Source organism: Herpailurus yagouaroundi, unplaced genomic scaffold (genome assembly GCF_014898765.1).
Source record: "Herpailurus yagouaroundi ecotype Mexico unplaced genomic scaffold, PumYag 192, whole genome shotgun sequence".
NCBI classification, from domain to species: Eukaryota; Metazoa; Chordata; class Mammalia; order Carnivora; family Felidae; genus Herpailurus; species Herpailurus yagouaroundi.
The window spans coordinates 20853322-20875307 of NW_024412423.1; positions in this window are offsets into that span (position 1 = coordinate 20853322).

Here is a 21986-nt window from a genome sequence, read left to right on the forward strand (position 1 = left end):
AGATAAAGCAAGACAAAAGGAACACTGGCAGGCAGTGGGGGAGAGCATCCCCCGAAGGTGCACGAAGAAGTTCACCCAGAGAGAAAGCAAAGGCACCACCTGTGAGCGTTCTGGCCCCTTTCTTTATGTCCCATCAGAGATTCACTCTCAGAGAAAGCAGGGTACTCTCTAATTATCTCTAGGGGTGCCCTGTCTTCTCCCTCAATCTGTGATCCTGGCTTCTCTAAAGCTCCCCCTAGCTCCGTTCCCAGAGGGCAGGATGGTTCCCAGTTCAGGCATTATCTGATGAGCTCCCTTCCCCTGCTGCTGAGGGGGGTACCCAAGGATTCATGAGCAACCAACCATGTGCTCCCCAAGGGGCCATCTGGGGCTGGTGGCTCAGACCCAGTGGTGTAATCCCCTACGGTCAATGCAGAGCCAGTTGCTGGAGGAGCAGGAAATCTGTCAGGCAGCTCGTGACCCCCCAGGGCTCTCCTGGGCCTGTTCACTAATCTAAGAAGGCAACAGCACTTGTGGGAGAGCCTGCAACCAGGGCCTGATGCATTGTGGGGGCAGTACTGGGGGCCCTTAGGAAGACAGCCCTGCAGGGCATTTAACTTCACCGTCAGAGGGCCCTACAGCTCCTGACAGAAAAGATATCAGGCAGATAAAGAGGGCATTGGGGGGGCCATTGCTACTGCTACCTGTACATCTATATGGCCTGTCTGCTCCACAGCCTTTTTATTGTCCTTTCCCATCCCTAGCCCAGCCCCAGGACCAGGGCTGGAAATTTCTAGAAAGCCCAGCCATCTGCCAATCAGTAGGCTCTGTCCTCCACCAGCACAGCACACACACTTCCCTTTGCACACCTTCCTCCAGGACTCCCCTTCCTGCCCACTTGGGATCGGCCCCTCACTTCTTGCTGCCTGTCCAACTCTGAACACTGTGCTCTCCCACAGTGATGCTCTTTCTTTTTCTACCCGTCCAGGCCCTCAAACAGTACTGTTCACAGCCCAGGCTTCCCCCAGATCTCCAGCCTCACTCACCATCACATACCCTTGAAGGTGGAGATCCCCTGAACTGGCTGTGCACAGCAGGCAGAACAGGACAGTTTCCAGGCACATGGATGGTGATCGCTCGAAGGTCTCACTGGGGGTCACTGGTTCAGGCTCACCATGTGACCCTCATCTCATACACAGCTTCTCTATGCTCAAGTCCTTAACTTCATTCCTTGCTGGGAAGTTCAAGTTCTAGCCCTTATGTAAGCACATGGGACATTCTGAAAAATTTGTTTAATTAACACATGCAGGAATAGATGACATACATCCTCAAGGTATTCTTCCCCCAACAAGTCTCTGTGGTTGGTATGTATTTTTGAACTTTTCCCTATCAGAACCAGTCATTCTGCATGAGCTTGGGGACTCCTGAGTGGCTCAGTCAGTTAAACATCCGACTACTGATCTTAGCTCAGTTCTTGATCTCAGGGTCGTGAGTTCAAGCCCCACATTTGGGCTCCATGCTGGGCATGAAGCCTACTTTTTTAAAAAGGTAATAAAAACACCCAGTTTGGTTGGTTATAAAATTCTTAAGGGGCACCTGGGGCTCAGTGGGTTAAGGGTCCGACTTTGGCTCAGGTCATGATCTCATGGCTTGTGAGTTCAAGCCCCGCATCAGCTCTGTGCTGACAGCTCAGAGCCTGGAGCTTATTTCAGATTCTCTGTCTCCCTCTCTCTCTCTGCCCCTCCCCTGTTCATGCTCTGTCTCCCTCTGTCCCTCAAAAAATGAATAAATGTTAAAAAAAATTTTTTTAATTAAAAAAAACATTCTTAAATTCCAACCATGTCCCATGGGTGGAAACCGAGTTTTTCCAACTACCTGCTTCCATACAGGACCTCTCCCTTCTGTCCTTGAAGTTGAAAAATGTTGCCAGACCTTCTGAACTTTGGGTCAGTCTTCATACCACTAAGTGTGATGTACCCAGACCTGGGGACTTGCTGACACTCATCATTTCATGCACAAACCACCACGTGTGAAATATTCTTGTCAAAAATAGGGACCCAAAATTAAGGTGCTGGAAGTAACTTCCATTTGCAGGAAACGCAGAGGACAGAAGAACAAGTCAAATGATGAAGTTAACAGACCAACCCAGATGATGGGACATTCTGTAAAACAACTGATTCAGTTTCTAAATCATGAAAAAAAAAAGATATTTTTTTAAAAAGGGGGCCTGCTCTACCTTAAAACAGACTTTTAAACATTGCAACTCTTCCTTCTCTGTCATTGTATGACAAATGACCCCACAATTGTGTGGCTTCAGACAATGATAAACATTTACTATCTCAAAATGTTTGTGGATCAGGGACTGGGAAGTATACTAGGTAGGTGGTGGGAGCTCAGAGTGTCTCATGAGGATTCAGGCAGGATGGGAGCTGAGGACGTGGACTCACCTGAAGGTCTGACTGGAAGCAAGGAGGCACCTCTGAGTCTGCTCGCTCACATGGCTGGGAAGCACATAGTCCATGTTGGTAGGAGGCCTCAGTGCCTCCCCACATGGCTCTTTCCACAGGCTGTTGAGCGTCCTCAAGACAGGACACGTGGCTTCCTCATGGTGAACACCATCCAAGAGAGCACAAGGTGAAAGATCCACAGTCGTGTATGGCCCAGCCTCAGAAGTCATACATTGTTACTTGTGCCACATTCCTTATTAAAAGCAAAGCACTGAATGCAGCCCACATGCAAGGCAAGGGGAATGAGTGTCCACCTTTTCAAAAAATGGTGTGTGAAAGGACATAGCTTAAAAACACCAGAGCAAAGATGGCGTACAGACTTGGGTTTTGGAATGTGATAAAGACAAACCAACAGTAAAGACATTTTATAAACACTCAGGGAAATTTTATTATGGATGGGTGTTAGATGATACCAAGGGTTATTGTTAATTTTAGTAGGTATGATCATCTCATTGTAGCTATGAGAGAAAATATCCATGTTTTTACTTTTTTTTTAATTTTTTAACGTTTATTTATTTTTGAGAGAGAGACAGACAGATAGAGACAGAGCATGAGCAGGGGAGGGGAAGAGAGAGAGGAAGACAGAAGATCCAAAGCAGGCTCCATGCTGTCAGCACAGAGCCCGCCTTAGGGCTCAAACCCACAAACCCCGAGATCACGACTTGAGCCGAAGTCGGACGCTTAACCGACTGAGCCATCCAGGCACCCCCTCTCTGCATATTTAGGATACATCTCTAAAAACATGGATATTTTCTGTGGGGTGCCTGGGTGGCTCAGTCAGTTAAGTGTCCAACTTCAGCTCAGATCATGATCTCGAGGTTCATGAGTTTGAGCCCTGTGTCCAGCTCCGTGCTGACAGCTCAGAGCCTGGAGCCTGCTTCAGATTCTGTGACTCCCTCTCTCTCTGCCCCTCCTCTCTCTCCCTCCTTCTAAATAAATAAATAAACAAACAAACAAACATTTTTTTAAAAAGAGTAAATCTTAAAAGTTCTCATCACAAGAAAAGAAATTCACAACTATATATGGGGACAGATGTCAAATATATTTATTGTAGTGACTGCTTTGCAGTTCACACAAATATCGAATCACTATGTTGTACACCTGAAACTAATAATAACGTTATGTGCCAACTATACTTCAGTAAAAAAAAATAAAATACTTCAGTGAGAAATTAGAAGAAAGGAAACAAAATGAAAGAGGGAAAAAGAACAAGATTTAAAAACGAGGCAAATGGGACAAATTTTCATGACTGTCATAATCTGGGTGGCAGTTTCCTAAGGGAATTTACTGTTAACTGTGTATGTTTGAAATTTTCATAATAAAAATTTGCTTTCAACTGCTACCAGGCTATATTTAGCGGTAGATCTCACTTCACTTATGCTGTCTGGAGAACGGTGAGTTCTTTCAATGTGCACACATGTGTCTTCTCCTGCTCAGTGTTTTCTTCTATAATATCTTTATTCCTTCCATTTCATCTGCTCTGCTCACTACTCCAAAAGCCCTGGAACTTCACTCTCTGCCTTCCAGGTCTCTCATCTTTTCCCTGTTTGGATTCCTTTGCATCTTGTGTGTGTAATCAGCAGCAGCCTAGGTAAACCAGGCAGAGAGTGTGACACTAAGTGGGTGCAGGACCTTGAAAAGCACGGGCTCCCTGTGGGGCTGTCAGAAGCAGCTTCTTTTTTTTTTTTAACGTTTATTTATTTTTGAGACAGAGAGAGACAGAGCATGAACAGGGGAGGGGCAGAGAGAGCGGGAGACACAGAATCCGAAACAGGCTCCAGGCTCTGAGCTGTCAGCACAGAACCCGACGCGGGGCTCGAACTCACGGACCATGAGATCGTGACCTGAGCCGAAGTCGGCCGCTTAACTGACTGAGCCACCCAGGCGCCCCAGAAGCAGCTTCTTATCAAGAAGTGCCCCTCAGGAACTCCCTCTCCTCCTGACAGCCCTCACAGTGTCCAAGGAGTCCCTTGTCACCAGCATCCATCAGAAGTGAGTCCCCTGGCAGAGCCCCAGAGGCACCTTCACCTGACTCCCCCCCCCCCCCAATCAAAAGGAGTTCAGAAAGGAAAGGCCACAGCACATTCTACGCTGGCTTATTTTATTTTATTCTATTATTTTCATTTTATTTCTTTTTTTTGTCCTTTCCATCCCCAAACAACCTTTGCCATTTTTAATCTTTGCTTCTCCCTTCCTGCCTGTGAGTCGCAGTCTGTTAACAAGGGTCTGAAATTTTCTTTGCAACTGCAGCAGTAGAAAAGCATATTTGCCAACCTGCCAGTGTAGGTCTGTTTCGTCATGAGCGAACCAGGGCCTCTGCAAACTGAGGAAGCACTGCATGTCTTCATAATGGAGAACACTGAATTTTTACTACCCCTCATTTTATAAGGTCCTAAGCATCGGGGATGTGTTTTGTGAAGACCTGCGTGAGTGCCCCAGCTCACGTGATAGAGGGAGAGAGAAAATAAAGCTAAGTCATGACAGGACCTCCAAAACTAGCATTCACTTCACCACCAATTTTTGGACTCTTTAAGGTAGGACATCAGTCTCTGGGGCTGGAAATGCAGAGAAAGAAATGGTGGGTAGAAATGCCTGTTTAATCCAGACCCCACCATCCTTCACCTTAACGCTAACAGGTGCCATGAAGACAGCCCTGGACTGTGCCTGGGGGTTGCAGGACTGGAATCCCTCACACAGGGTCTAGCAGGCCATGTCAGGGAGGCTTCTGGGCTTTACCCTTTGGGAAAGAAAATCATGGAGGACATGTTCAGTTGCATTCTAGAAAAATTCTTTCTGTCCACAATGTGGAGGCTGAATTGGAAGAGGTAAGAACGAAGGCAAGAAGGCCTCTTAGGCCTTGTTGTTTTGAAGACCGGAACACCAGTTATTAATTTAATTCCAGCAGTGTTTGTATACCCGACCCACTTCTTTTTTTATTTAATTTTTTAAATTTTATTTTAGAGAGAGACAGAGTATGCACAAGCAGGAGAGAGGGGTTGAAGGAGAGAGAGAGAGAGAGAGAGAATGAATCCCAAGCAGGCTTCATGCTCAGTGCAGAGCCCAATATGGGGCTTGAACTCACAAGCCTGGGATCATGACCTGAGCCAAAATCGAGTCAGAGGCTCAACCGACTGAGCTGCCCATGCGCCCCAGGCTGATCCACTTCTGTGGGCATTTCTGGACCACAGGTTCTGACCTGTCAGGATCTGACCACAGGTCATGATCTCAGAGTTGTGGGATTGAGCCCCACCTCAGGCTCTGTGCTGAACAGGGAGCCTGCTTGGGATTCTCTCTCTGTTTCTCTCTCTCTCTCTCTTCTTCTTCTTCTTCTTCTTCTTCTTCTTCTTCTTCTTCTGCCCCTCCCCTGCTTGCGTGCTCTCTCTTTCTTGAGAGAGAGAGAGAGAGAGAGAGAGAGAGAGAAGGAAGGAAGGAAGGAAGGAAGGAAGGAAGGAAGGAAGGGGTAGAAAGAAAAAGAAAGAAGGAAAGGAAGAGAGAGAGAGAAAGAGAGGGAGGGAGGGAGAAAACAACAGCAGAAGGAAAGTGAGATTTAAAGCAACAACCTTGAATCTGCCAGGTGAGAAAAAAGTAAATTATTTTGGAACTTTGGTCTTTAGCTATTTATCCATTGTATCACCTGTAACCCCTCTCATCATTCACCTGGATGCACAGTGAATGGGCAACAGCATCACAGGCCAGACAAGAGATGCCAGGAGTGTGTGAGCCAGGAAAGTGCTGGTGGAGAGGGAAAGTAGGGAACAGACAGGCCACAAGGGAAGTAGAACCAAAGCCCTTGGTCCTCCTGCTTTTGCTGAGCAGTCTCTTGACTGCATGTGCAACTTGCTGCTGTCCAAGCTGCGGGGTGGCACACAGATTTCAGATGGAGTCCAGCCTTGCCAGTGGGAAACAGGGATCCCACAAAGTGAGACAATGATTCTGGGAGAAGTCGGCATCCCTCCACTGGTAATATGCCTACGATAACGTGGAGAGGGGTAGGGTTTTACTGTGATTGGAAAGGAGGGGTTGAGGATGTGCTTGAGGCCTTCCTAGGCACTGTCTACATTTCTCAGGGCTCAGGATAACCAGACAGCTCTAGAATGTGCTCACCTCTTCTATGGTTCACTGGCTGGGAGCATTCCATCAATGTCCTGACCAGGCTGCCTCACCAAGCCAAACGGAAAGAGTCACTGGGCTTCTGCCTCCCAGCCTGCCCTGCTTGCTCACACTTGCTCACTCGCTCGCTCTCTCTCTCTCTCTCTCTCTCTCCCCCTTTCTCTCTGATACACAGTCCCAGAGCACAGAGACTTATTGGATTACAGGCTTCCTAATTAGATTTCCTTGGAGGTTTCTCTCTGAAGAGTTTAGTCTCTGAACTGTGAACTTTCTAGAGTTTGCTTGTTTGTGGGTTTTCTTGTAAGACAAAGAACATTTCAAATTGCAGGCTGTGGACTCCACCTGTGAAGGGTATGGGATGTGGATGTGGTCTGACTCCTTCTGTGACCTGGGCAGGGCCACCGTTGTGACCCGAGTGCCTGAGGATGTATCACATGGATGAGGATTTGTGAGCTTGGCAAGACTGCCAGTTCCCTCTTCTCCCTGCACCACCCAGATGTGCTTGGCCGTGGTGATGGAGATGAGAGTAGCTGTCACTATCCAAGAACTTACCTTGCTTCTCCTGATACCACATTATAGCTATTCCTTACCCACCACTTCCTTTCTTCTGGAAGAGCTAACACACTTGTCCAAGAACAGATAACTTTCTCCAGTGGGAGATGAAGCGATTTTTGATTACAGGGAGTAAGTGTCCACAACGTGGACAGTTGAAGATATCCCAGAGGTGCGAGCCTGGCATATAGGAGTCATGGTTGCCACCCCAGGCCCAAGGCTACTGATACAAATGGAGCTTTTACATCAATGAGGTGACAGAGCCTAGACTAGGGCCCCACAGATCTTACCCCTCTTCCTTCTCACTGCCCAGAAGTTTGCAGGGGTCCTCAGCTGGGGACTTGCAGCAGCCTCCATGCAAAGAAAAGTTGCTGTCATGGAACTCACTGTGTTGGAGCTCACTGATCAATTGCCTTCCCCAGCACCATCCCATTATGGAGGCAGCTGTCTCAGACTCCACTGCCAGGCAGGAGGAGGGCCACACCACTGCCGACAAAACACCTCCCGTTACTTTTATACACCCACCATTAGGAGATGTGAGGTTCCACCAGACTGGGTCTCTTGGAAGAGCTCACATGTTTATCTTGCCCACTCATGGCAGGAGCCAAATCCAAAGACAAATGAACAAATACAAGGATATAAATTAAATAAATAGACAAAAAGAATTTCTGAGAAGAGCAGAAATCGCGCTTCTAGGTCTTTACCCATCATTAAACCAGCCATCCCACAATCTGATCTGGGAACTCCTGTAAATTTCCAAGAGTCCAAAGGAAAGACAAATGCCCTTCAGGAGAGACAGCTCACATTTACTGAGCATCACGGGTGGGCCAGGTGCTGTGCTAAACACTTAGCATACATGATCGCCTTTGATCCCCACAACAGCTCCGTGAGGAAGGTACAATTATCAGCCCCATTTTGCAAATGAGAAAACTGAGAATCAGAGAGGATAAGCAGTCTGCTAAAGGGCACTCAACTATTAAGGAGGAGAACAGAGATTTGCATCAAAATGTAAGCTCCTAAATGTTGAGCAATACCACCTTTCAAAGGTAGAAGAGAGTTGTTTCAATCTGCTTATACAAGAAATTGACACATGTCCAAACTCCAAAGTAGGAGAGGCATACTCTCTTGTAAGCACATGCTTCAAGTCCAGCCCCTGCCCTGCATTAATCCATAAAGCAACCCAGATCCATTTTGTTAATACCTCAATCTTGATATTAAAATACTTGTGACATTCAAACCTATATCCTCAGCCTGGTCCAGACAGTGTGTGTCAACCCACCCCCATTTCCCACCTCCACCCCTCACCAAATCCCACCGCAGGCCATGCTATGTTCACCCACTGATTGAAATAATGCAATTAGGGGATATAGAAAATCCATTCCACATGGTGCCATCTGCATTCTCCTCTGACAGCTAATTTGATTGGCGCTCTCTAATCAATAAAGCACTCAAGCAGCAGCCGGATAATTCACCTCGATTTTTCCTACACCATTTATAAGTGAAAAACACCCCTTATCCTGCTTCTGCCAGTGACCCAGGGCCAGGTGGTGAGCCTCTAAGACAAAAGGCTTGTGAAATGGTATAGAATGTACTAAAGGTAGTCGTGTTGGGTTCACACGGCCAGTTCCACCTTATGGATGGGTGCTGTTCTTGGCTGGAAGCAACGGTACCTGTCCTTGTGTTTCCCAGCCCTACTCATTCTCTAGAGGCATAGAAAGGAAGCCCAGTCTAGGTGACATAGGTGGCCCAAGCAGTCTCCATCTGGGAAGAACGTGAATCCTGATCTTTTTACCCTACTGGACAGTTTGAAGGTCAGGATGGCTGGATGAGCAGACAGATGGACAGAAGGGTAGATGGATGAGTGGATGGGTGGGTAGGCAAATATACAGGCAGGCATATGAAACAGCAAAGGAAGGATAAAGAGAGAAAGGGTTGGGGAGATAAAGAAGGAGAAGCTGGCATGACTAACATAAATGGAGGACGCTGCCCTACTAATCCTGTGCTGATGACACAATCCTGGTCAATGGCAACCAAGTAACTTAGGTCAGATTCCCTAGAAACAAGAACTAAGACAGTATTTGGGTCTATGTGATCTACGGAGCAACTATTCTCAGGAATATTTATCAGACTCAACAAATAGCATTGGCAAGAGTAAGGGAGCAGGACAAGGCAGAGGAAGGAGCAAGCGAGGATGTGGGTGCAGCTGCGGTCTGACCTCAGCTGGGCACTGTGCTACCAACTGCCCCCACAAAGTTGGTCTCACCTTGAGTCAAGTGGGCTGATCTTTTGTACCCCTTTGTCTGTCAGCCACTGGCCCGGGAGGAAGCAGAGCGGGTAAAACATCTTGGGAGAAGGTAGCTCCCAGTTGGCAGAGCACAATTCCTAGAGAACTCACAACACACAGCAGCCAGGGAATGGGAACTCTGGTAGGAAAGGTAGTCAGGACAGGCACCAAGAGCAACCACCACATCATTTCATACACTGCAAGAGCCAGAGAGCCCAAAGAGTCACAGAGCCCTACGGCCGGCCCCCCCCCCCCCCCAGGTAAGATGCTCAGGCTGTCGCAACACATGACAGGTGGTATCAATACCCCCCTGCTCTATTGAGTGGTCTCAAGCATTCCTTTTTCCACAGGTCATTCTTTAAAAAGCCAACCCAGTGGCTCAGTCAGTTGAGTGTCCAACTTCGGCTCAGGTCGTGATATGTTCGTGGGTTTGAGGCCCGCTTCAGGCCCTGTGCTGGCAGCTCAGAGCCTGATGCCTACTTTGGTTTTTGTGTCCCCTCTCTCTCTGCCCCTCCCCTGCTTACACTCTACCCCTCTTTGTCTCTCAAAAAATAAAATAAAAAATGTCACAGAAAAAATTTTAAAGCTAATCCAAAATGGCACAGTGGGTCAGTGTGACCTCTCTCTGAGTCCTTGTGAATGAGGGTGGATATAAGATATGGCTTAGGAGATGTTTCTGTCTTTACATAAACATTCAGGACTTTGCAACTCGTCATTGGCTTCTAAAATCTTTGGAAGACTCCAGCACTATCTATCCCAAGAACCATCACCTCTCCAGGACCAAAAGTCCCATATCATGGTAGACCACATCCCATTAACTGCTGCTTCTGGACACTGAAGAAGGGAAGTGTGAACATGGCATTTTGCCCACATAGCCGTCTCTCATGGGGGTCATGACATCAGTGCTGTGGACACCTGCACCCTCTAACCTCAGGTCAGTCTACATGGTGAGAAAGCAGCTCATTAATCTGAACACAAATACAGTCATTCATCTTGGTGCTTGGCCCACATGATGCCAAGGGATAAGCAAGGCTGCCCTGTGGGATGGAATGAGCACACAGGCATTGGGGCAGGATACATCCAGCCATCATCACAAACGCCCTCCGTGCTCACAAACCTCAGCTCCCCAAAGTCTGTTGGCTCATAAACACTGGCTGAGCACAAGAGCACCACCCCAAAAGAAGAAAAGTCAAGGTGCAAAAAAAAAGGGTCATGATATACGAAGAAATAAAAGCTGTCTTCAAGGTGACAAAGATACCTACACAGGGATGGGTAGGGAAATCTCAGCTAGAACTGCTGTCAGGCAGACCTTTATACAAAGTTGGTACACACAGAGGAGCAGCAGACCCACTTATGGGGGCACAGCAGACCCACTCATGGGAGCGCATAGTATGCCTGGATAATGAGAGTCTCTCAGTCCTCAGAGGGGTGGCCCTAAAGAGACAGAGATGTGGAAAGGACATTATGAAGGGAAAACCAAATGAAAGTCTCAATGAGCGACTGGAAATTAAATTGTTTCCTCCTCTGGGGACTCATGGCTCTTCCATTTGGACCCTGTGAATTAGAGGTCCATGTGGGCTCTGCAGTCTCCCTGGGGCAACAATGTGCAAACCAGGTGGGAGATCAGGGTGTCCAGGCAGATAGCTGGCTAACTGACCCCAGGAACATGCACAGTGGAGATCAAAGTCCATAGGCTGAAATGTGATGTGTCTCACACAGATTTATCATCATCCCCCTGGAAATTCATCTGTGGGTATGATTTATTTGCTACTTTTAGATTCAATGGGATTAGCAAAGAAAATATTTGAGTATTCTTTTCATCTGAAAAAAACAAGAGCCTGATATGGGAATCATCTCTCCCAAGAATAAGTATACCAGATGTAGGGAGAATCCCTCCTAATGCCCAAGAGCAAAAATCACCCAAGTACAACTCAGATGCAGAGAACCCTGGCTGTCTGAGTTAGAAATGATTGCAAAAGTGGGGCGCCTGGGTGGCTTAGTTGGTTAAGTGTCTGACTTTGGCTCAGGTCATGATCTTGTGGATTGTGAGTTTGAGCCCTGTGTCAGGCTCTGTGCTGACAGCCTGGAGCTTGGAGCCTGCTTCGGATTCTGTGTGTGTGTGTGTGTGTGTCTCTCTCAAAAATAAATAAACTAAAAAAAGAGAGAGAAAGAAATGATTGCAAAACCATAGAATACAAGCTCTCATTTTCACAAGTGAGGTGGTTCAGGCTCAAGCGAAGGCAGAGACACAAGGTCTTAGGGCAGGTTAGTGGTAAGAACAGCCCCAGACCACAGCAATCTGGAGAACACTTCTCTGGAAAGGGCAGAGGATCTAGAAAAAGGCTCAACAGTGCTTCTGGCATCCTGCCTTCAAATGCATGGACTTCAGAGTCACAGACCTGAGTTCAAAGCCTGTCTCTACAACTTACTGCCTTTGTGACCTTGGAAAAATTACTTCACTTCTCTGTACCGTGGTTTCCCCACCTGTACAAAAGGACTGATTATCATGCATGATCACAATCTCAGGGATTTGTATAAGGATTAAATGAAGCAATTCAGATGAAGTGCTCAGCAAATTAAATTCTTTTAGATCTAATAGTATATTCCCAAATAAATGGTAGCTGCTGACGTTTAGGAATCAAAGTTATTTATTATCTGGAAACAGATACTAGGAGGCAAGGGTAGGAGTAAATTCAAGTCACGTCCTTTGTGAAACTGTGGTAAACATTTATTGTTTGCCTTCTGGAATTTACCCCCCTCAAAAAGCTCCTCATTTCCATTCGGTCCTCTTAAAGCTGGCCGTGTACCCCAAGGGTAGGTCTTGTGAGCTCCTTCTGTCCACCAGCGATTGGTTCAGGAGCAGTCATGTAAGCCAAGCTAGTCCAACGAGGGTGAATCTCAGGGATTGCCAGAAAAGTGGATACTAAAATGTTTCTACTTCCTGCTTGATGTGGATGAGGAAGCCTGTAGCCCCGGTACCTGCTGGCAGCCATCTTGGGCCCATTTAGGGAGGCACCCAAAAGCAAGTGCAGAAAAATGGAAAGAAGTTGCGTCCCCGGTGACATTATTGAGTTCCTGGATCAATCCTTACCTGAAGTTATATCTGGACTTTTCTATTAACTGAACCAGGAGATTTTCTTCATGGTTTGAGCCAGTTTGATTGTTTCTTTTTTTTTTTCTTTCCTTTCTTTCTTTTCTTTTTTTTTTTTTTTGTCACTTGCAATGCAAATATTCATAATCATTAAAATGATCTTAAATGTCAAATCCCACCTTCCACTTTTCTAAGTTGGAACTTACCTAAGCACAGTTGGAACTATCCTCTTCTTCAGAATAAGTGGTAAGAGGGGGTGGGCGGGGGCGCCTGGGTGGCTCAGTCCATTAAGCATCTGACTTCAGCTCAGATCACGATCTTGCAGTTAGTGAGTTCAGGCCCCACGTGAGGCTCTGCTGACAGCTCAGAGCCTGGAGCCTGATTCAGATTCTGTGTCTCCCTCTCTCTCTCTGCCCCTCCCCTGCTCATACTCTGTCTCTCACTCTCTCAAAAATAAATAAAAATTTTAAAAAAGAAGAAAAAATGGCATGGGAGGACTCGGGGAGCTCAGTTGGTAAAGCAACTTTGGCTTTACCAGAGAGCAACTTTGACTCTAAACTTTGGCTCAGGTCATGATCTCACAGTTTGTGAGTTTGAGCCCCACATTGGGCTCTGGGCTGACAGCGCAGAGCGTACTTGGGATTCTCTCTCTGCCTCTCTCTCTTTCTCTAAATAAATAAATAAATAAATAAATAAATAAATAAACAAACTTAAAAAAAAAAAAGAATAAATGGCATGATATTCTCTGGTTTTTCTAAGACCCCTGTCAGGACCTTGACTCTGTAGTTTCTAGCCCTGTGTCAGACACAAGCCCTGCTCTCCCTATGTGACAAGTGCCTCACATAATTGAGGCTTTGATCTTTGAAAGCCTATGGCCTCTGCTGTGCTGCAAGACCCACAGATGAGGCCATCACCAGGTACCAAGACATCCCTCTATAGGTCCTGCCCTGATGCAGAGCGTGTGGGCGATGACACTATCAAGCAGAGGCAGCTGTAACTGAACTCAGCTCTTTGCTCCAACAGAAATCAAAGCCCTGGCTCCTCACCCCTCTTCCCTGGGAGTCCAGCATTACACCACCAGGGACAAAAAGCCATATTATCAGCTGACACATTTTCCTCCATCTGTCTCCCCTTTCTGCTGTCTGGGCTAAATGCAAGCATTCAGCCAGGCCTGGGCTGGACCAAGATGCACCTTCCTGTCCACTAAAGAATGGATGCATGTGGGAACTGAATGGTTCCCCCAGAGGATTTTAAAACATTCCACTTGGGTTTCCATGGTAATTGTACAGAGCTGGCACTCAATAAGTGTTTGTTAAATTGAATTTATTGAAGAGTAAAGTGCATTGGATATTCCTATACTTGGACTGCATTGCCACAGAAAATTTTCTGGCCTGAAAAAGGGACAATCTGAGAGTTAGTGGCAGGGAAATTCTACCATCCTTGGGATCAAGGCTGTTGATTCTCATGGATGAGGACTCAGCTCTGGCCTGCTTCCTCCATGTGTACCAGGAAGATGGAATTCTTTAAGAAACCAGGGTTGTTTAGGTACAAAAGAAACACTCAGTTTTCAAAAGAGACACTCACTTCTGGCCCATTCTGCATGACCAGAAAGGTCTGCAGAGTGAAGATATTTGCTCATCAGGGCAGGCTTAGCCCTTCCCAAGGATATACCCCACAGGCCCTCTATGGATCTATCTCCCCTTCCAACTGCATGATCCCCAAGCTTTGTCTTTATTGGAAAACATTTTAGACCCGGATTAGAATTTAACAGGCAAAATTGCTGAATAAGAACAAAAAGTAAAAAGTCACCAGCCCCAACAGGGAATCAATAGTATGCAAGTCGATAAACACATAAGAATAAAGCCATGGAGGCTGTTGGTGGGAAAGGGGGGGATGGTTACAATTTTTAAGTTTTTATTTATTTTTTAGTAATCTCTACACCCAACATGGAGCTCGAACTCATAATCCTGAGATCAAGAGTCGCATGCTCTTCTGACTGAGCCAGCCAGGCACCCCAGGTTGCAATTTTTAAATTCACATAGAGAATATACACAGATTGACGTTCCTTTCGCCAGCAGTCCAAACAAATATAAACACCACCTTCCCCAAGCCTGTGACAGCTGGGCTGCGTTGCTAATAAGTCATCTCCTTGGCAGAAATGTAGAATTAAACATCAATTTCAAGGTGCCCTGCTCTTTGACCCCTCAGGCTCATGAGACTTGCCCACAAAAACTTTGCTTGGGGCCGAAGCTGCCTGGCAGATTCATCCACAAACCTACTCCCATCCCGTTCGCTGAAACTGCCACTAGTCAGCTTTGTTAAAACTACCAACTGTCATTTTGTCAATAGGGACAGCCCATTTCTGAGGTCAAATCGATTCCACAACAAAGTTTTGAGTGACAACATTACCCCTGGAGGGGTTCCAGAAGCCTCTGCTTCTGCATCCCCCTCACATTAATGACAAACAAGTTCCCCATGATGGATATACCCGCAATTAATATCGAAGGGACAGTTAATGATTTCAAGGCACCGCTATACAGGCCTCATATTTCAAATTTAAAACTCTCCTTTCAAAGTAGGATTGGTTTTCAAAGCCTAGAAATGAATGCTAATATATTAGGCAAAACAAGTTTTTTGACGCCTCAAAAAATAAAGCAAAGAAAATTAATAGTAAGAACTCCACTCAGTTGAAACAACCCCATTATCCTTGAAACACTTACAGTAAGGCTCTGTACTAGAGGCCTGTCTTATCACTCCTTGTTTCAAAGGATTTTAGATCTACAAATCAGGGATTCTAAAATGTAGACATACATCATTCTGAGGAGCACATTGGTTAGCAAACAGGCCTTAAACGTGTATGTGATTGTCATTCTTTCTCATTTATAGGCCACTGGAGATGATTATAAATGAAAGTTCATGAACATGGCTCTGTCCTTTCAGACAGATACATGCACCTAGTTATTCATATATTTCTTCTGAAGGAAAATTAGAAATTTACAAAGCAAAAAAAAAATTTTTTTTCCATTTAATTTCTGAATCACAAAATCAGTTTGGCTCCTGAATCTGGGAAAATTGCTTTCTAAATATAGTGACTTTTTTCCCCAGGCAGAAAAAAAAATAATTTCTGGCCCAAAAAGCCAAACAAACTGCTAGCAGTGATCAAATGAAACACCAATTCCACCCTAAATGAATAAGAACCAGAGCAGAAGGAAGAAGGGTATTGCAAAGAGACATCGACAGTTTGCAAAGAGCTGTGTTCCAAGAAAAAAAAGAGAGAGAGAGAAGTGGAATAGACACTTAGGTAATAAAATGACCAAATTAGCCATTGAAAATAACAATGGCAGACCATCAGCAAACGCTATACTGTCTAGCCCAGCTGTGAGAATAAAAAGCGGAAGAAACAGCCTCTGCCCCAGGCTGAGGGCTGGAGGAAATGCTCCAGTAAGTCCTCCTGGCCACCAGGGGTGCTGTGAAGAGAGATGAGAAGCTTCTCTTTGACCATGAAAGCACATGGCTGAGAGGCCATACCTTAGCCCTGCCAGGTTTTCCCCATTGTTCATCGTGCCTGATGTGGGCCCTCTCCCACAGGTGTCCTCTGGGGACTGAGGCCTCCTGCCATCTACTGCAGTGACAGCAGAGAAAGCAAGACCTAGGAGGCTGGGGCACAGGGCTAGTCCAGTGTACTAAACGTGCCACCCCTGTTATTCTATAAAAACATAAGATTTCCCCTCTCCAACTTTCTTTAGCTAGCTCTGGCAGGCTCATAGCTAAGGGACACAGAACCCAACCCCAATGATTCTATCAGAGCAGCTGGCACCTGGTAATTTAGTGGCCCTTTACTGCAACAATGATCAATCCTGATTGCAATTCCCACAACACAAAGCAACCACTGTTAGTAACAACCTCTCGTTTGTGCAGAGACCTCTGGTTCTCCCAGAATTATGCTTACAACAAAGTGCCTCAATCGGCCCACCCCAGCCAGATGTATGAGTCCAACATGAGGCTCTTAAGCTCTATTGTTACCAATTAAAAAAAAAAAAAAAAGGTTAAGAGAGAATATAAACCAAGATAGATTATGTAACCAGGCTCTAATAAGATCTACTGATTAGAGAATGAATGTAGGTTAATTTTCTTTTTGTTTTTATTAGCACCTAAAGAGCTGCTGGCAAACTTCTGTATGCCCTTGATTGTGTTCCTGTCCCCTGCTCCTCGGCCACCGCCAACTTCTTCCTGGCCTCAGACCTTGCCTGGGTCCTGGGGTAAATTGGGAGTGAGGCTAGAGGATGACTTAGGTCACATTGGTGGGGAATGGATAGGGAGTCCCAAGGGGCAATTAAAAGGCTGAGCTACTCAGTTTTGAGCCCCTAAACCCTGCCTTCAACCAATGACACCCCCCCCCACCCCATCCCTATGGAGTCGCTGGGGGGAAATTATGCATACAAGACAAAAGGAAGTTTCTAAATTGCTAACTGGGGATTTGCATGCTTTCCTAGAGAGATGCTCAGGTTGTTGGGCAGATGGGCCAGATGGAAAGGCCCTTTGCTCTGGGCCAAAGGCAGCAGAGTTAGCCAAGCGCTCCTCCTTAAATACAGACAAACCCAACATCATGGCCCAATCAGGCCTTCCAACTGTGGGGATAGCAGCACCAGGCCCTGCCTGCTCAGCCATGTGGGGAACAGACAGAAGGAGGCAGGGAGAGCTGGGACCACAGGTAAGAAATTTTTCAAGAGCTGCTCTCTTGTGATAGAGCTGGAGGAGCAAACTTGGAGGCCGCGGTGGAGGGCAGACATGAGACTGTAGGAACCCACAGGCATCTCAAGGTGCTAGCACCAGGTCTTGGGGCAGGAGGAGGTGGGGGTCAGAGATGAAGGAAACTCTGGGGGCAGTGGGTTGTTTATGGGTAGATAATGAGTCACAGGAGCTCATCCTGAACACTCAGCACCTCCCAGCAGAGGCCATCAGCTGGGCTCCCGGCCCTTCAGGGATGCAGTGACAATGGACTTCAGACAATTTGCATGGGCAACCAGGGGACAGACAGAACGCTGGGGGCAGGTGGGCAAATGAGAACCAGAGTGCATGGACTCAGGCATAGGTGCCCTGTCAGGATTCACAAGGTAAGGACTTCTGAGTGACCAGTCCCTGCTCTGAGACCAGCCTGAGGGTTCTTAGCCAGTGCCACCACCAGCCTATTCTTTTGTATGAATCAGAAAATGTGCCACCACCCTTGGCAGACATAACCCACCACACAGGTTGGTATCACAGTGTAGACCAGATTTTAGACCCCATTTGCTCCCTTAGCTGAGCACCTTTGAGCAGTGCACAGCTTGCTCCAGTGTCCAGCTGTTAAGTGAAATAACAGCTGAAATTGAAGGGCAGAGGCCCATCCACATGATGCTGATACCTAATAACGTGTTCACATCTTGCCCTTCCCAAAGCTGCCACCCCCTATCTTGTGTGGAGGGGATAAAGCAGGGATCACCAGCCTATTTAACTGATGAGGGGCCAGAACTGGGAGCCAGGCTTGCATGGCTCCCTCCCACAAGCCCTGCCACCCTTCTCAGCTCTGTCCTAAGGTGGAAGTATCAAAAATAAAAGTATCACTAAATCACTAATCACCCTGAGCCTTAGAAATGACTTGAATAGAGATTAGGGTAGAAATATTTAAGGCTGGCATTATAACAGCTCAAGAGACATGTTAAAAATCCCTTAACAAGGGTTATTTAATCCACCTTCGCCTTAAGTTAAATGTGTGCTGCGAAGGGAAATAGGTCACAAAATCCTATTCTCTCTGGGAGTTCCCAATCCAGGTCTGTAGGGATTCGCTCCACCACAGGGTGAGCTGACCAAGATTACTGGGAGGTGTGGGGAATCAGAATAGAATCTTACTTTGACCCAAGAAGCAAGTTGAAGCCAGGTGGGTTCTTCACAAAGTGTTGCCAGGAAAACATGGTACCCAGAGGAATCCTAAAAAATCCTCTTTTCTGGTAGGTGCCTGACCTACTAATTACCTAAAAAATCCAGGGCAGGTGTTTGCTTCACCAATTAATTATTCAAAAAAGCCCAAAGCAGTGGGGAATTGAAGCAAAATGTTGGCAGAAAGTGCTTTTTTGGAAAATCTCTGCACACTCTCTGTGCCCATTTCTCACCGCTTCAATCTCAGAGGATATCTGCGATTTCATGAGGAAAAAAGGAGATTTTCTGACTCCAGATTTCACTTCCTCCCATCACAGCCCAGGCATCTGATGTGTGGTCCCAGAAGGACAGGCAGGGGACAGCATGAACAGGAACAGCATGGGCAGGCGAGGGTGGCTGTGCCTCTCTGGGTCACAGGGCCGGTCATGGCTCATGGGAAGAGAGAAGCATGAAGGAAAACAAGTCTCTAGAATGGGAGCAAGAACCCCACCCCAGAGGGCTCCAAGAAGCATGGCCACCTCACTATCCCAGGCTCCCATCATGTCAATTGTCCTTACAACATGTTGAGCCAGGGCCCAGGACAAAAGTGTGCCTGAATAATGGTGGTCTTGTTAGTCCCTGTCCCTGGGATCCTTCCCTCCGCAGCCACAGAGCTGAGACGGGAGGCATATCTTCCCTCTGCTTGCACACATGACCATGACCTATTTATCCCAGCCATGGGCAGAAGACCACAGCCCTGAGAGTCATCCGCAGTCCTCTCCCTACCCACAGAGCTGCTCCCTCCGTGCAGGCCCCCAACTGACCACCTTTCACTTTCAGCTGTAGGAAATAGAATACCTTCATGTCCCTGTCCCTGCAACTCCCTACTTACCAAGGGCCTTCCCATCCTTCACTGCCCTAAGGGTACCTTATCTCTATATGAAGATTATTCTGACCCAAGACCCCCCCCCAGCCCCCAGGGATCTCCCTCCCTCAGTGCTCATACCTACCACTCATGCCTGACCCAGGGGACCTCACCCAAGAGCTCTCTGCTCCAATCCAAGAAGGCCCCAGCGACAGGACTCAGGCCCTTGCTTCTCCCTAAGACGTCTGCAGGCCCTTCAGGCTGTGAACAAGACACTATGGAAGAATTCCATCTCACAGAAGGCAGTGCATCAATGTCAATACACAGTGTATTTTAGAACCATTTGTCATTCTAGTGGCCTGGTTATCAACTTCCCGTCTTGTAAATATATTCCTCCAGGTGTAAGAACTGTTTCTTTTTGTTATCAAAGGAAATTGTGAAATACCAGTGTTCAATGGAACAGTTGTCAAATCTGGCTTTGGAGTGCCCCATATAGTAGAAATTAAATGTTTTCTTCATCTAGCCATATTGAATAGCCGAGATTGCCATGGCCGGTCATTAGAGAGACAGATGCTCCCACGTTCTGTGGGGCGGCTGCAGCAAGAGGCACAAGCTCAGGAGGCAGATGGAGGGGAGGACGCGGGGATAATCATAAACAAACTGGAATTATTGACTGTCTGAGAGGTGTCGGGCAAAATAGACTGGACCTACAATGAATAGTCCTTTTACAAAATGCTTTTGGGAGATACAACAGCAATTTCTTCTTTCTCCACCCAGAGCTATCTGCAAGAGGAACGCAGACCAACTGTTTCTGCTGAAAGCTGTTCGGAGCGCAGGTGGGTTTTGGAATCTTTATCTCCCCAAGTCTAATAGGTTGGCTGCTAATGGAGTTAAACAAAGGAAGACTCACCGGCAGGTCAGTGATGTGAGACTTCCTCCTCGGCTCTGCTGCTAACGGAGCCTGGGGTCTCCAGGGTGGCACAGGCTGCTGGGAGGCTGGCGGATGGTGTGCACACTCCTGAGACAGCCGGTTACCTGAGATGCCAAGCCAGGGAAAAGTCCACGTGGTCCCCAGAAAGGATGACAAGGAAGGCAGACCAGCAAAAAAGGGCTCGGGGTTACCTTTGCCTGACAGGCTAAAAACAGTCTGTCGGAACACTGTGCTTGGATGTGGGGCCTCATTTTGGGTGAACTATTAGAGCCAGAAGGAGTATGTCCAGCTTCAGAGAGCCAAGTCATCACCTTATGATTAACTTAGCAGCATTGCAGGCTCCTAGCCAGACTCCCAGGGGGCAGAGGAAGGGCAGGAAAGGCAAGGACGCCCAGGCTGACTGCACAAGTTCTCTTAGTGACCTTCCAGCTACATCCCCCCTCTCACAAGCAGCTTGCCCTCCTAGCACTAGTGGAAAATATCTGAGATGCAGAGTTTTGAAAACGCTGTTCCCTTGCATATACAATTGTGACCATTTGTCACAGCTCAGGGATTGTGGGGGACAGTGGGATTGGGGGTCAGAGCTGTCAGCACAGATACCCCAGAATTCCACATGGAGAAAAGCCACCCCAGCCTGTTACCAGCCAGTCAATTTCCTCTCCATCTAATTAGGTCAAGTGTGCAGTAATTTTCTCATGCTCTGAGCCCCACGCTTCCTTTCTTTGTGCAAATGTGGGCTTTCAAGAAAGAAAGGAAAAAATAAGACCTCTCTCTCATCCACATACTGTTATGATTCTACTTAGGATGGTCCTTATGAAATAGGAAAACTGTCCTACAATGAGCCAGCATTCCTTATATAATCAGAACAAGTAAATATGTTATAACGGCACCAAGAAAAAGGCTTCTCTGTGATTGCTTCAACACCAGAAGTCCCGGAGTGCATTATTCACTCAGTGGACCTCAGTGGAGGTGGGAAATGCAACTGATGTATGTCCCTGGGCCCCCAAACTAAAGCAGCAGCCTTCTCCCCTGTTCCCTGCTTGACATCCCATAAACGGGGCTGGAGGCCCCACTCAGCTCCTTCTAATGAACAAGTCAGACCCTAGGAAGGCCATGTGGCAACTGACAGACATAGTCACTTCTAGCCAATGATTTAACTGTCCCCATCATTGGGGCATTTTCTCCCAACTTCCCTGACAAAAAGGAAATTGGGATCCAAGAATCCCCAGCCTCAGGCTACTCACACTGCCTGCCTCCCTCATCACATTGGCTATGCAGTGAACTGGAGAAGATTCAAAGACACTTGTGCAGAAAGCTGAGCTAAGCGGAGCGGCAACCACCACCAGAGGCTAGCACTGGGGGTGTTGGAAACCTAGGCTGTAGCCAGTTGTGCCACCCAATAGCTGTTTGACCCTGGGCTCCTCCCTTCTCTCCCCTGGGCCTTTGTGTCTACGTTTGGAGTAAGTGAGTGCATGTGTGTGGGTGTGGGTGTGTGTGGGTGTGTGTGTAAAACAATATCGAGGATCTGGATCAGATATTCTCTGGCCATGACCCACTCCCAACTCCCTGCACAAATAGCACCAGAAAGTACGTGAGTGCCCACTAAGCAGTGAGATACCACATAATCCAATGGTTTCAGGAGTGGACTTTTTGGATTCAGGCAAACCTTAGTTCCAATTCCAGTTATGCCTCCTAACTTCTCTATGCCGCAGTTTGTCCCTCTATAAAATAGGATAAGGGGGCGCCTGGGTGGCGCAGTCGGTTAAGCGTCCGGC